We start from the raw sequence: 16,045 nt of genomic DNA, 5'->3' as shown, positions 1-16,045 counted from the left end.
TTTGAGCCTCAAACCTTTCTCTACGAACATGTTTGAGCCTCAAACTTTTCTCTACGAACACGTTTGAGCCCCAAACTTTTCTCTACGAACATGTTTGAGCCTCAAACTTTTCTTTACGAACATGTTTGAGCCTCGAACTTTTCTCCACGAACATGTTTGAGCCTCAAACTGTGCTATGCGAACATGTTTGAGCCTCAAACCTTTCTCTACGAACATGTTTGAGCCTCAAACTTTTCTCTGCGAACATGTTTGAGCCTCAAACTTTTCTCTACGAACATGTTTGAGCCTCACACTTTTCTCTGCGAACATGTTTGAGCCTCTTACTTTTCTCTACGAACATGTTTGAGCCTCTTACTTTTCTCTGCGAACATGTTTGAGCCTCTATTCCTATAAAAATCCTATAGAAAAGTTTGAGCTTCAAACTTTTTCCTATATTTTTCAAATATTAAGAGCTATAATTTTGGATTTTTAAATCCCTGAGTTAAACCCCCACCCCAGTGATATGTGGTAAGCCGTTCACATTTCTAGTATTTCAGATACGCTCTAATGTCTTTAAAGCTACTTGATACCACTTGCACTCCATCTGCAATATATTCTATTTAATCCGAACAGGTATTACGACGATGTTAGACAACATTGTGGTTTAATGGCAAAAACGAAACCATCCACAACAACAAAAAACCATGACAGGAAAATAAGAGTAAAATGCAATGAAAAGAGGAGAAAAAAAAACACAGATTGGCATGAAATCGAATTGCAGACCAGACAGACAACTAACTTGATTTTTCCATTTTCTAGACTTCCCCTGCCCCTGGCTCTCCAACATGGCCACATAATACATTACGTTGGCATGAACATTGCGCAAGCTATCGATGAGAGCGAAGTTCGACGTTGCAAATGAAATAAATGCAAGACTTCCAAGTGTTGCATGCAATACCAAACCGAACGTGGCAGGAGAGGCAAACGATCGGGGAAAGGGGGGTTAGACAAGTTTAGAAAATTACATAAAATTGCTATGCTGCCTTGATTGTGCAATGGCATAAAATTGCATCAAACCATAGATTCTTACTTTCAAAGACAGCGAAAGTTTGCAAGAAGTCAGGCACTAAAAAAAAGAGGCAGGGAAGGGGAGAGAAAGCGGAGAATGAAAGGAAGCAGAAAGAAAACGTGCAACATGCAATTTATGGTCAAACATGATCTAATGCTGCTGTAGCGGAGCAAGCAACCATGCCAGTGGTTCTATCAACCAGCCAGCCAGCTAACCAAGCAAGCAAGCTGTGGTAGTTGGCTGCCAGGCCAAAAGAAGTGAGACAACATCCAGCACGATTGGAGACGATTACAGCAATGATGATGATGATTATGAAAATGATCATCATCATCATGACGATGATTATCAAGAAGAAAACTAGAAGGAGAAAAACGCTTATGACGAAATAGCATTGAAAGTAAATTGCAAGTGATTACGTTACATGCTAGTTGTTGGTAGGCTGGCTGGCAGGTAACCCAGCTAGACCAAAGCTGTTCCATGATCATGTTGCTGCCGCTGCTGCTTCTGATGCCATTGGCAAAGAAGAAAACAATTTTTCTTCTAGACTGGTTAGACAACATTTTTTTTTGCCGCTTCCCATGTGTGATTATGTAGCATATCATTGGTAGGAGTTGCAATAGGGGGGTGTGAAGGAGGAGCGGGAGGAGTTGTATAAAAACTTTTATGACTGTACTGATGCGATGCGTTTGCCAACAATGATATGCCACATAAAAAACCTGTAATAATAGCAAAGCTGGACACATTTCCCTTTTCAACGAAACTTCTAGCTTCCTCTTCTTCAATGACTGCCTTGCAACACCTTCGAATACCCACTCACTTACCCAGTTGGGGACTATGTCACCTGGGCTGGATTTATTTCCAAATTTGGTTGGCTGGTTTGGAGTTATCTCAGAACAAGTGTTTACTTTTGTCCTGGAAACAAAGGAAAGGGGAAATCATTCAGAAAGAAAAACAAAAAAGTGAAAGCTTTCTTTTTTCCCACACCTTCGCGAGTTAGGAAGTGAAAGTAAAAAAATAAGGAACAGGAAAAAGGTATTTTATAAAGAGAAGCATATCTAATGGAATGTTTTCGAGGGACGTTTCATCAATGGGAGATCCATGGAATGTCATCCAATCACTGAATATCTAAACGATTTTATATTTATCATAGCACCTCAGGAGGTACATATTTCTTGAGTGGCGCCCAATTTGTTGATCATTGATTTTCTTCCAGAGCTTATCTAAATTGTCCAATTGTTTGAATTGTTTTGGGGCCGAAATTTGTTCCTTAAAAAAGTTTAAGGCTCAAGCATGTGTAGGGAAGTCCAAGACTCAAACTTGTTTCGAAGGGTCTCAAGCTTGTTGCTATGTTGAAGTTTGAGGACTGACCAAACCAAACCTTCTCAAAGGAGACTAATATAAGCCCTATAAAATGACGTTATTTTATCAAAACCTCAACTTTTTTATACACCAAAGGCCTCAAAAATATTTGAACGCGTTTAACATTTCCACTTGAAGGTATTTTCGTTAATTCTCAAATGGCGCCCAACGTTTCTTCCACATAATTTTGTGCATCTCATAAAGTATTTTGAAAAATAATTTTCTAAACTATTTAAATGAGTGCCCACTAAATGAAAATTCTGCGTGATCCGACACTCTGAATGGCTCCCAGGAATAATTTTTTCAGAGTTAAGTAACAAATAAACAAATTCTCTAAAGGGAATGGAAAAACCTTAAGAGGTCGTCAATTAAAAGTCAACATCCATGGAATTCCATAAAAATCTTTTGCCTAAATTGTCTTCTCACAGAAGAGAAGGTCTTTCTATAGAAGAGCTGAAGAAAGTCGTCTCGTCGAGGAGCAGAAGAAGGTTGTCTCCTAGAAGAGCCGAAGAATGTTGTCTCCTAGAAGAGCTGAAGAAGATTGTCTCCTAGAATAGCTGATGAAAGTCGCCTCGTCGAGCAGCTGAAGAAGGTTGTCTCCTAGAAGAGCCGAAGAATGTTGTCTCCTAGAAGAGCTGAAGAAGGTCTTCTCCTAGAAGAGCTGAAGAAGGTCTTCTCCTAGAAGAGCTGAAGAAGGTCTTCTCCAGGAAGAAAGGTCTGCTCACAGAAGGTATTCTTATAAAAGAGAAAGTGGTAAAAGTCTTCTCATCGAAGCGCAGAAGTTCTTTTCATAGAAGTACAAAAGATCTACTCATATAAGAGCGAAATTCTTCTCCGAGAGGAGCTGAAGTTCCTCCTCTTCTCCTCGGTGAATCTTCCCACAATAGAATATAAGTTATTTTCATGAAGTATACAGGGTGAGATGAAAAACCTTCAACCAATTTCAGACTGCTGTCATTTCAAAGCCACTCGTCCGACAGCTGTTAAAATTATACCAGTGACAGCTCATTATATTGTTTACAAGCGTACAACAGGATTTTTGGTGAGAATTTTCCAGAAAAAAAGTTATTCGTGATGGAATTCAAGCGCGATAGTGAGATTTCTTTATATTTGGCTGGAAAACCACAAGTGGCTATTGTCGGAGCACTCCAGCATTTAAATGTGAATAAATCTTTTGTGTCTCGTAGCATCGCTCTTCGAAAAGTAAAGATCGAATCCCGCGACGCAGTGGACGAAAAATGCCTCGTGAGCTGAACATATCGCAATATTTCATTCGGCAAATATAGAAAAATGAGCTCGGGGTTAAGACATTGTAATTCAAAAAAGTGCAAGAACTTACACCGCTGCTTCGCATGGTCGAAAGTGGTGAACTGCCGTATTTGGTTTTCTCCGTCTCCGATGAGAAAACATTCGTTGTTCAACAGATTGTAAACAAACAAAATGACCGTGTTTACTTGCCAAAGAGGTCAGCTGAAAATGTGCACATTCGGTTGACCGCCAAAACAGCCAATGGTCGCTCTCCGCTCGTATTAATCAACCGTGGCATCAGAATAAATGCCGAATATTAACGCGAAAATATTATGAAGGGTGTATTAAAGCCTCGGCAGGCAAACATTTTGACCGCAGATCTAGGGTATTCCAACAGGACTCAGCACCATCGCACTCAGCACGCGCCACCCAAGAATAATTACAAAATGGGGTTCCTCGCTTCATTTCTAGCGCACAGTGGTCACCAAAATCTCCGGATATCAATCCGTTGGACTATTTTGTTTGGAGTATTTTGGAAAGCAAGGTTGGTACTAAAAAATACCAAAGTGTCGATCATCCCAAGCAAGAGCTTCGCCGGGAATTCGCCAAAATACCATAGATCAACATTCGGTGTGACGGTTTCATTGGCTGTTTGAAGGCCATAATTCGTGCCAAAGGTGACCAATTCGAACATATCTAAACTTATTCTAAAATTTGATGCTATTTCCGATATTTTTGGCTTTCATTAAAAAAGTTTTAAAAAAATGTAAAAATTATGGAATTTGGCTTTGTTACAGCATAGGCTTCAAAAATGGAACCCTTAATGACTGTGTGGTATTCTTCAACAATTTATTTGGAACGAGTCCTTGTCAGTTTCAATATTATTAGAAGTACAAATACTTTTGGGGGGGGCGGAAGGGGTGTCGGCTTTCTGCCGCTGTGCTGGTCCTGAGTTGTGCCCAATAGCAAACCCTGCTATAAATATCGAAAAGGATTTTTAGAAATAGAAGTTCCCTTGAAGTTTATATATGAGTATTTTTGAAAGTCCTTTGTTCTTTCCATAAATTGGTGTTCTTTGGAAAATATCCATAACTCTTTTTTTATCAAAATCACTTCCGTCTTAGCAACTGCACAAACAATATATTCCTCAACATTTCAATTAATTTGAGTTCAAAGCAATAATTACTCTTACAAGCGTTTACATATACGGGGCAGTAGCGGCTATTACAAGTTTAAACTACAAATTGCTTACACATGTGAGCTTGTGAATGCGCCTCTGGTCATAGATTTTATTCAATTGTCTCGTGCAAATCAATTGAATATTAATTAGCAGAGACAACAGCAATTTCTTATTTTGCAATAGTTGACTGTGGCACATAGCATGTAAGGAATGGGCAAAAAAGAGGGCAATGACACCATGGTGGCACAGTGTTTTTGAAAAGAAATTATGGGCAAAGAACTAAAAAAGTGGTATTTAAAGTTGGGTGGATATACCATTGGGCGCCATTTCATAGAAAGTGGTTTCTTTTAAGCTACAACGAAAGTACTTGATATGAATATTAAGGAACGGAATTAGCATAACCGCAGACAGCATGGGAATGTTCATAATTCTATAACTTTTTGTTATTTTCTAACTCCTCAGAGAATAACGTTGGATGCCACTTTAAAATAGCTTCAAAAATTACAACCGCGGCCATATATAGTATAACCGTAGAAAGCATGGGAATGATAATAATTTTATGACTTTTAGTGATATATCAAATCCTGAGAGAGTATCGTTGGGCTCCATTCTTAAATAGCTACCAAATTATAACTGCAGCCTTATTTATATTTCTAAATTACGTGGATTAAAAAAAGGTTAAAATGCATAGCCACGTCGTTGGAAGCCATTTAAGAAAACAGAAACAGAAAATCTGCCGAGATTTATTCAAATTTATATTTGAATAAAATGCCGACAAAAATGATTTTCCTATCGTTGGGTGCCACTTTAGAAAATAATTGTTAAGTGGGTTCGAAACATAATTATTCTATTTTTATAAGTCATGTAAAGAATGGGAAAAAGAAGAGGGCAAAGACACTATTGAGGCATAGTGTTCTTGAAAAGAAACTATGGGTAAATAAGTGATCGAAAGAGGGCATTTGTAACAAACCACTACATAGAAAGTGAAATGGTGGGAGTCTATGGAGAAATGGAGGTATAGCCATAAGACTCATTTGATTTCCTTTCCTCATTACTCTATATCTTCTTACGGAGATACTACTTGCAAAGAAAACAACATTGGGCGCCACTTTAATATGACTTCTCAATAAAAACTGCGAAGCTTAAATCAATTTGTCATTCACATATAAAACCGAATCAAAAATATTTTCCTATCGAGGAGCGCCATTTCCTTTTAAATGTGATAGGAATATAGAAAAATCCTTTTTTCTATATAAAATATACTTTCCAAATAGTCTAAAATTCGTTTAAAAATGTATATACTTTAGAGGGTGTCAAAATCAAAATTAAATTACGTTGGGCGCCACTTTAAAAATAACATAACCATTTAATTCTACGATTACATCAATTTTTTATTCATATGGAATACGAAACAAAAAATGTCTCGTTGGGCGCCAATTAAGGGATTTTCAGGCTCTCTTTTTTAAAACAATACAGTATGGAAATTCTCATTAGTCTATATTTTTGAGAAAGAGGGAGAGAGAGAAATACAAATCTCAAAGAAAAAACGTTGGGCGCCACTTTAAGATATATTTACACCAAAACTGCAGAAATTAAACCAGTTTGTAATTCAATGGTAATCAAATGGTAATCAATTGGGCGCCACTACGGGGACAATTTATTTATATAAAAAGTTAACCTTTAAACCTGTCTAGAAATCCTCCAGACTGGAGACAATCAAACCTGTGGAAATCAAGCATTTTTAGTTCATATTGAATACTAATGGCGATATTTTCTCGTTGCTGGGCGCCACTTAGGTTATAGAAGTTAAGAAGGATTCTTCTCTTCAAAAATTAGCCTTTCCTCTTGATCTACAAAAAAGGACCAGACTTTGGAAAAAATTCCCCCCATTAATTCAATTAATTAATTCAAAATTCCATAAAAAGACCTTCGAATCCCATATAATATTTTAAGGGGAATCCAAATGTAATTACGTTGGGCACCATTTCAAAGCTACATCATTCTACAATCATATATGTGAAGGTGACATCCACTTCTAGTTTACATCGAATATAAATGCCCATCTTTTTGCATAAAAGAGCGCCACTTCCTTGAAAGGATAAAAAAGATGTCGTTCAAATCTTTTGTCATCATGATACCTTCGATTTGTCAGAAATTTTGGGAGGATCTGGACTTCAAATTAACATATATTGATTCATATACTTTGGCGTTGTGCGCCACTTTTTTGAATAGGAATGAAAACAGAAGGCGTTCAAACCTTTGGAAAATACCTTCGATTTGTCAGAAATTTTGAGAGGATCTGGAATTTAAATTAAATCATTTTGATATGTGTGGTGTTCTATAAAAAGGCGTGATTTATATATTTTGGCGGATACCAAATTGTTGGGAGCCATTAAACAGGAACACCACAATCAATTCTACGAAGATGACCTTTCTTTTCATCGAAAACAAATGTCGATATTTTAGCGCCGTAGTATATTTTTGTATAAAAAGTAGACCATATTCATGGGCCTCTATAGAAAATTAAATTTAAGAATCAGAGTTTGGTATTTAATTGGACTTCGGTTCATTTAAAAATTTGCAGAAGAATATCTGACTTCAAAATAAAACATTTAAAGGATGTTGTGGTTTTCTTCTGAAAGCAACACCATAATCATGTCTGTCAAGATGATGTCTATGCTTCCTTCACATTAAATGCAATGTCAATAATTTTGTGACGTTGGGCGCCACTAGGGTTGAACTAGTTCAAAAGTTTCTTTCTCTATGGAAAAGGGGCAGAGAAGAAGTAGATTTCGGTTGAGAAGAAGACTTTGGAAACTATCTGACCTTCTGATGTAATAACGTTGGATGAGAAACAACATGATCATATCAAGATGATGTCTATGCTTCCTTCACACTTAATGCAATGCCGATGATTATGTGCTGTTGGGCGCCACATGGCTGGAACAAGTGCAAACGTCTCTATGTGTATGGAAAAGGGTCAGAAAAGAAGTAGATTTTGGCAGAGAAGAAAGGAATCTTTTGCTAGGTACTTTCGGCTTCTCAAAAATTAAGGGGAAGAACATCTGGACTTCAAAGAAGGAACTCTTAATGACTATGTGGTATTTATCTACAAGCAGACCTTTGGATTCCTAACTATCAAGCTGGTCAATTTAAAACCATCTCCCTCCTTCCCCTTCAAAATCACGTTGGGCGCCATTTCAAAGCAACATAATATCTGTCAAGATGATATCCATTTTTCGTTCACATTCAATGCAAGGCCGATAAGTTTTTGCCGTTGGGCGCCACTTGAGTGGAAAAAGTGCGAACGTCTCTTTTTCTGGGAAAAAGGATCAGAGAAGAAATAGATTTTGGCTGAGAAGAAGACTTGGGAATCTTTTGGTGAAATACCTTTGGTTTTCCAAGAAATTAGGGGAAGAACTTTTGGAATTCAAAGACGAAAACTTTAATGATTTTTTGACATTCTTTTATAAGCAGACCTTTGGATCCTTAACTACGAAGAAGCTGCATCTAAAACCATATCCTTCCTTCCCCCTTTAAAATCACGTTGGGCGCCATTTCAAAGCAACATCATATCTGTCAAGATGATATCCATTTTTCGTTCACTCGAATACATGGCCGATAATTTTGTGCCGTTGAGCGCTATTTGGGTGCAACAAGTACAAACGTCTCTTTCTTTATGGAAAAAGGATCAGAAAAGGAGTAGCTTTTGGCAGAGAAGACGACTTGGAAATATTTAGGGAAGATACTTTCGGCTTCCCAAAAATTAGGAAAAGAACATCTGGACTTCAAAAATGAAACATTTAAAGACGGTTTAACATTCTTCTATGCAAGACCTTTGGATCCCCACTATCAAACAGCTCCATTTAAAACCACCTCCTTCCTTCCCCTTTAAAACCACGTTGGGCGCCATTTGAAAGCAACATCATGTCTGTCAAGATGATATCCATTTTTCTTTCACATTGAATGCAATGCCGATAATTTTGTGACATTGGCCGCCACTTGGGTGGAACAAGTGCAAATGTCTCTATCTCTATGGAAAAGGAATTAAAAAAGGAGTAGAATTTGGCAGAGAAGGAGACTTTGAAATCTTTTGGGAAAATACCTTCTGCTTCCTAAGAAATAAGGAGAATAACGTCTGGACTTCAAAGATGAGACCTTTAATGACTGTCTGTCTCCGGATCCCCAACTATCAAGCTGGTCAATTTAAAACCATCTCCTTCCATCCTCTTTAAAATCACGTTGGGCGCCATTTCAAAGCAACATTATGCCTCTCAAGATGATATCCATTTTTCGTTCACTCGAATACAAGGTCGATAATTTTGTGCCGTTGGGCGCCACTTGGGTGGAACAAGTGCAAAAGTCTCTTTATCAAGCGGCTCTATCCAAAAGAAATCTGATTCTTTTTCCTAGAAAAAGAGATTTTGGCAGGGAAGAAGATATTTTCACCTCCCCAAAAATTAGGGGAAGAACATCTGTACTTCAAAGATTAAACCTTTAATGACTGTGTAGCGTACAAGCAGACATTTGGATCCGTTGGGCGCCACTTGGTTGGCACACGTGCAAATGTCTGTTTCTCTGTGAAAAAAGGATCAGAGAAGAAGTAGGCTTTGGCAGGGAACTTCCTCAGCTTTTCCAAGAAATTAGGAGAAGAAATTCTGGACTTCAAAGATGAGACCTTTAATCACTGTGTGGAATTCTTCTACAAGCAGACCTTTGGATCTTCAACTGCCAAGCCGCTCCATTTAAAGCTATAGCCCCTGATCTCATAAATCACAGGAAAATTTTTAATCAAATCCCATCACCCATCCGAAAACACCGTGCATGCCATGGTGTCTTTTTTTGGCGGCGTTGTGCCAAGAGTTTGAATGACCACCAATATGGACGGGGGGTTAGGTTTGAATGGGTTTGCTTTCTTTGTAACAACGTCACCATATCAATCTGGCAGCAATGGTAGTGCAATAAAGATAAAATGGCCAATTTTTTTCTTTTTGTTTTCGTTGAATGACTGTCGCCAACAAAGCAATTTATATTGGGTAAGGTCAGTTCTGCTGGCATGCTTGCTCCGTAGCTATTTACGCTCGCAAGTCTGATTCACCCAGTTGTAGTGAAGTGAGCTCGGCCAGACACAGCTGCCGTTTCGAGCAGTCTGAACTAATAAAGTTTGAGAGAGGTGAGAGGTATCGGCGCAGCAAAGAAAAACCACCACCACCGCTGACGTTGCCGCGAGTCGCTGTTATTGCCATAACCTAAGACAACACTAATACAGGCGCAAACAGCCAACATGCCACTGTAGTTGTAGCCAGCCAGAAACGTCAATGCCTGCCAACACATTTTTGATGCAACAGAAAAATGCAGTTTGCACTGCACTGCAGTCCAATACCTCCATCATTTTAATTGATAAATTAATCAAATGTTTGTGTGTATGAGACATGGGGAGGGAGCGGGAAATGGGAGCTATTACGTCTCCCGTCGGTGCCATGCGGTGCGGAATATCAATGTGTTGTTTGTATTTATAGAATTCTCATTTGTTACCGCTGCTCCCCATTCAAACAATTGTAAATTAAATAATCGATTACGAAATTTTATCTTACGGCAGCAACATTGTAAAGTTTTGTGTAATAGAGGAATAGAAATAGAGAGATAGAGAACATGTGGTGGTCTCTGAGAGAACGACAAATTATTTGTTAATGGGAATAAGGGGCAGAGAGGGCATAAAACAGCATAGATTTTGCAAAAACTGCAATACGCATTAGTTAAACACAGAACAAGAGAGTGAAAGAGGGAGAGTTATGCACCACATCTCAGGGGCCAGAGCTTCTGCATTTGCATCTCAAACTGCAACGCTCAAAGTAATGCAGCAGAGAGGAGCACTGGCATAAAAACTGTGCCAAGTGGTTGTTGTGTTTTTTCTATTTACATTTGCTTGCATTTCAAATGTCAGCTGCCAGATTTTAAGAGCAACAAGGTATGACAAGTGTTTGCGATGTTAAGAGAAAGAATAAAACCAAAAACAAATAAGAAAATTTACAACATTGTTGTTATCAAAAATTAAAAAAAAAACTCTTTTTTGATGTAGCTGCTACAGATAAGAGATTCAGTTGGATGCAATTGCAATTTTTAGAGAATATCAAATAGTTTTAAAATCGGAACTTTGTGAGTTCATTAGAAGAACTTGGGACTTCTGTGAGAAGATGTTTGATGTTGTATTGAACGGAGATCCTCAGTTCTAGGAGGAAATGGGTAGCATAGAAAAATAACATAATCAATATGAAATTACGTTGGGCGCCACTTTAAAATTAACATCACCACTTAATTTGTTAAGATTACATCAATTTATTATTCATATGAAATGCAGTATAAAAAAGTATCATTCGGCTTTGCCGACAGATGTATACTCTCAGCCAATGTTCGCTCGTTTAAATATAATTTGACTTAAGTAATTATTATTATATTGTTGACACTCTATGGAACATGTTCCGAAGGAAAGGGACAATATTCTCCATTTCGTATCGAACCTTAATAAATATGATACAAATATTGCGACGTGCCAGGTTTGGACTATATTGGTTACTTCCTTCAGTTTATATGAGATATGTGTGAATTTTTAGAAACTGTTAAAATGAGCGTGAGTTCCAGACATAGTCGACCGAAGTATTCCATTTTCATTCTTTACTTAATACAGAAAAAATATTAGAAGAACAGTGTGGCTTGTTTGTTCGGGATACCGTAGTATTTTGTTGTTGCAAAATAGTCTGGCTTTATCCCTTTGTTGTTGTTTTTATAAAAACAACGTTTGTTTATTAGTGGAGAACGATGGTAATGTTTACCAGGGGGTAAGGCAGGGAATACCTAGGTTTCGGAAAGAGCCACCAATCCTCATCAGTTCCCTTGTTTTTGTCTGGGATATTCTCCCCAGAAGTTATTTTAAAAATAACTTCTATGACAAAAAACATTTTTTACCCAAGTGACGAGATCGTAAGCTCAATAGAAGAGGAACCATAGAATTAAATAAAACTAAAATTCTCTTGGAAAGTCTTCTAAATCTTACAACCGCACTTATAAACATTTACATCTTTCTCCACTTGTTATGCTTTCGTTCAGCCTGAACCCCCTGGTAAACATTACCATCGTTCTCCACTAATAAACAAACGTTGTTTTTATAAAAACAACAATAAAGGGATAAAGCCAGACTATTTTGCAACAACAAAATACTACGGTATCCCGAACAAACAAGCCACACTGTTCTATTAATAGACAAGGCACGGTCGACGAAGGGGTTTTTGTTGTAACAGACAAAACCAACTTACATGGTTATGCTACTTCGTTCAGGCTGAACGAAAGCATAACAAGTGGAGAAAGATGTAAATGTTTATAAGTGCGGTTGTAAGATTTAGAAGACTTTCCAAGAGAATTTTAGTTTTATTTAATTCTATGGTTCCTCTTCTATTGAGCTTACGATCTCGTCACTTGGGTAAAAAATGTTTTTTGTCATAGAAGTTATTTTTAAAATAACTTCTGGGGAGAATATCCCAGACAAAAACAAGGGAACTGATGAGGATTGGTGGCTCTTTCCGAAACCTAGGTATTCCCTGCCTTACCCCCTGGTAAACATTACCATCGTTCTCCACTAATAAACAAACGTTGTTTTTATAAAAACAACAATAAAGGGATAAAGCCAGACTATTTTGCAACAACAGAAAAAATATTGGTATGGGCAAAATTACAAGGAATCCGAACATTTATATCAAATTTTATGGGAAATCATAAATTCCGTTCATCTCAGGTTTCAGCTTGAGATAAATGATTAGCTATAGCAAGTTGTAAAGAATCACTGACTTGTTTCGCAAGTTATGAAAGATAAATGTATTGAAAATTATGACCCTTTGTGGCTAAGGTACCAGAACGGGTTCGCAGATATGAATATATAATATTCACAACAGATCTTGTGTGAAATTTGAAAAGAGTTGGATGCTTTTATCGTTTTGTTTGAACGTTTTGTTTTTCCAAATCCTATTCAGGTACCAGAAAGAGTGCGCCAATATATCCCATCTTCACAGCAGATCTTGTGTTAGTAGAAATAATGAGATGTGTGAAATTTGAAGATAACCGTATGCTTATTTCGGATTTTGTGATCGTTTTGGTTATTCAAAACGTTGACCCTTTGAGTGGGAGGCACCAGAAGGAATGGTCCGATTTCTACCTTCTTTGTAATAGATCTTGTGTTGATGGAAATATCAAAATGTGACAGGTATGTATGGAATCGGATCTTAATTTCGCGTGTTATGAGCTTCATGAAAATTCCAAATTTTGACCCTTTTTGGGGATGGAGTGAACCGAGATTGTCCATTTTCGCACCTGACCTAGCGCTGATACAAATATTTAGATTTGCAAAACTGGTGCAAAATTGGATTATCCGTTCTCTTTCTGTGCAGTAAATTATTTAAATAGTTTTAAAACAGCGACTTTGAGAAGATGTTTGGTCTACTGGGTTTCATTGGTAGCCTTTAAAAATAAAAGGTATTTTGGGAAAGGTCAATTGCTTTTATAGAAACTCGGATTTAACGGATCATAAAATAGTCAGAAATTGTTAAACACTTTAATAAATGATTTTTATAAAACTAGAAATTCAATCTACGATATAGTCTACGGCCTTCATTCGAAAGGATCTTTTAGTTTTTTGTTTTTAAATAAATGAAGAAAAATTTGAACTCCAGGAAGGATTGTTAGATTTTTCTTTTTAGCCCAGATTTTTCACATGTTTTGGCGACCCTAAAGAAAGTGGCCTTGTGGTTCACAATGAAATCCCTTTCGGTTCTATTTTCTTTTGAAACAAATATTTTGATGTTTCTGATATTCACTGAGAAAGACTTTATGATCATGTACTCTTGTCGGATTTATATAAAACTCTTCTAGGATTTCATAACAAATAGAAAAGAAAACAAAAATATTTCTTTATTCTTCGAAAAAAAAAACGACCTTCTGGCCTTCCAAAAAAGGATAACCATCTGGTGTTTAACGATTTCAAAACGTTCTGGAGCGAAAATCATTTTTTTGGACGATCTTGTTGTAAAAAAGATCTTTGAACTTTTTTTGAGAAGGTCCTTTTCCCGTAGAAGATCGGGTGATCTTTGCGTAAAAATATCGACAATCTTCTCATAGAAAATTAGGCATTCTTGTCGTTGAAAGTCAGGATGTTTTACCATAAAAATTCGGATGATTTTGTCATAGAAAATTATATATTTAATATCTATCCTTCTCATAGAAAATCATACATTCTTCTCATGGAAGATATAGAGAATTTTGAAGATCAGGTTGATTAAAAACATCAGATTGTCTCATAAAAGGTCGTGGTAACTCCTCATAAGAGATTGATTGATTTTCTCAGAGCATATGATCACACTTTCTCACTGAGAAAAGGGGATCCTTTCAGAGATCAGGTGATTTTGTCATCGAAGTTTTAGGGCTTATCAAACACCATCAGGCGATCCTCCAGTAGAAAATCTGGTAGCATTTTCATAGAAATTTGGATGATCCCCTCTTGCAGATAAATTATACCGAAGATTAAGACATATTATATATTACAATCATAAAAAAGGATATCTCGTGATCTTTTAATAGTTCAATTGCCTAGAATAAAAGTAAGTCTGAAATATCTTCCAGAAAATAATCAGGCTTTCCTATCGATATTCAATTGCAACCCTGGTCATTATTCTAATAACGAAGATCTCATAAACTTTGGGTCTGCTTTTGTATGGAGGCTGCTTCCAAAAATGTGCATATTTCTGTCTTCTTCAAATAGAAGTGTAAACTTCGCACCACAAACACTTTGCTTAGAAAGTGTGACGAGGAACTTCAAACTTTTTTTCTAAAAAAGTTTTACATTTTTTGAAGACTTCATAATATTAGGATCATTTCCTCAAAGTAGATTAAGTGTTTTCCAAATAGAAAAGTTAGAGATCTTCAGGATTAATGCTACAATAGAATAGAATATATTTGGCAATTGTTTAATTTTTTTAGCATGGAGTTTTCAAAATCTAAATTTTTTCCAATTTCATTAAAAATAAATATTTCTGAAAAAATACTTACGAAGTTTTAACGATCGAAATCAGAAGATATATGTCATCATCAGTGATCGCCTGTAATGAAAAAAAGAAAATTACATAAATTGTTTACTTTTATTAATTACTAACAAAATTTTGAATGAAAAAAACCCGCCCGCCCAATTAAACAATCGACCTTTAACCCACTGGTTATGAAATTAAAATTTTCATTTCATTTTCATTCGTTCTTACTCTCCATTGAAAACCTCAATCAAGCAGCTACATTTGAGTTTGCGCTAGGCCTACGAACACACATATCTTCTACACTTGCTTTGCTGCCTGTCAGCCGGCTTGGCAACCTACGCACCTACCTAATTGTTGCCATTAAAAAAAATGTCGTCGTTCATTTGTTTGGCCCACAATCAGAATCGACTTTGCAAAAAAAAAAAACGACAGGCCTATTACACTGCCACACTGAAATAGTTTTCGGAACAATAGTAATATTTGAGCTCCAACACCTCCCTCCCCCCTGCCACATCTGCCACCACGACCTATGTCTTACGGCTTTACACATTCAATTAAGATCGCCTCCTGCACGCTCTCTGGTTCAGTCGCTCGCCTACTCACATTTCCATGCCACGGCCTGTTGTTGTCGCATTTTGTCTCACAAAAGAAATTGTTGGAACCTGAGACGAAGACGACGGCGACGACGACTACGGCGATGATGATAAATGACAGATTATATTACAACAAGCGGTGCTATTCATGAAAGTGACAACGACAACAACGGCAGCAACAACAGCAACAATGCCCATAATAACATCGTTAATAATAGTAAAAATTGAATTTATTGTAGAACTAGTTTAGTAGGAAAGATCGGCGAACGACTTGCGAAGTTGCAAATTATTCAATTATTGGCGGTGATTTACGTAATTTTCAATTTTCCTACAAGAGAGCCCTTACTACAGTGGGGGAAATGATAATTTTTTGAGAGATTTTTCTCTGGGAATAAAGAGAATATCTTCTGCACTTCTATGAGAGATGATCCTTTGGCTTTAAGGAAAATATTTTTTCATTAGCTAAATAAGATCTTCAGATCTTCTATTATATCTCTGAGAGAACCTCTTGATTGACCTATGACAAGGTCTCCTCTCCTCTCTCCTTGTC

General features: G+C 37.0%; 1 protein-coding gene across 1 annotated transcript in view; it reads right to left on the bottom strand.

The window, feature by feature from the left end:
• Window positions 1–16,045, bottom strand: part of LOC101897464 (solute carrier organic anion transporter family member 74D) — an 81,569-nt gene that overhangs the window by 24,802 nt on the left and 40,722 nt on the right. The window contains exon 3 of the mRNA XM_059119475.1: window positions 14,925–14,974. The gene's annotated coding sequence lies outside the window, so the exon portion shown is untranslated. The remainder of the gene's footprint in view (window positions 1–14,924; window positions 14,975–16,045) is intronic.

The sequence above is a fragment of the Musca domestica genome, unplaced genomic scaffold (assembly GCF_030504385.1).
Source record: "Musca domestica strain aabys unplaced genomic scaffold, Musca_domestica.polishedcontigs.V.1.1 15, whole genome shotgun sequence".
Lineage (NCBI taxonomy): Eukaryota > Metazoa > Arthropoda > Insecta > Diptera > Muscidae > Musca > Musca domestica.
Note: the sequence above shows the minus strand (reverse complement) of the source record. Positions and strands in the feature narration are given on the sequence as shown.